This window comes from Camelina sativa, chromosome 13 (assembly GCF_000633955.1).
Source record: "Camelina sativa cultivar DH55 chromosome 13, Cs, whole genome shotgun sequence".
NCBI classification, from domain to species: Eukaryota; Viridiplantae; Streptophyta; class Magnoliopsida; order Brassicales; family Brassicaceae; genus Camelina; species Camelina sativa.
In genome coordinates, this window is record NC_025697.1 from 19256630 (window position 1) to 19257211 (window position 582).

Sequence of the window (582 nt, forward strand, 5' to 3'; positions counted from 1 at the left end):
GAGGGCGTGTCGGACGCTGGCAGAGAGACTGTGCTCGGCAGGGAGCCTGCGATTGAGATCGTCGAGGAAGGTAGAGGCGGGACAGTTCGTGTTCTCGTTCGCCCCCATCGTTGCTCCGTTGGCTGCTCGGAAGTGTTGTTGAGATCTTCGCTGGAGTTCGTCATGAGTCTTGAATCTTCGTGGTAGTGTGGATCGTCAGTGTTGATTCGTCAAAAAGAAGTGCTCTACTCCTGCCTCACGGTGAGTAATCTCTTTTGCAGCTGCTACGTCTATGTTACTTATAACCACAAATGATAGAAATATCGCCAAGAGCATGAACCTTTTTGTTCCAAATGGAACTGCAAGTGCGGTCAAGAGGCTATCAAGAACCTCAGAAAAAGGCTCAAGAGTTCAAGAACGAAGTCCTTGTTGTAACAAAGCTTTAGCATAAAATTCTTCTTAAGCTTCTTGAGTTTTGCTTGGAGGGAGAGGAGAAGATACTTGTCTATGAGTTTTTATCCTACAAAAGCCTCGATTGTTTCCTCTTTGGTCTGTTAACATTCCTAATTGCCAACTCTATATACCTTTTTTTTTTTTTTTTAA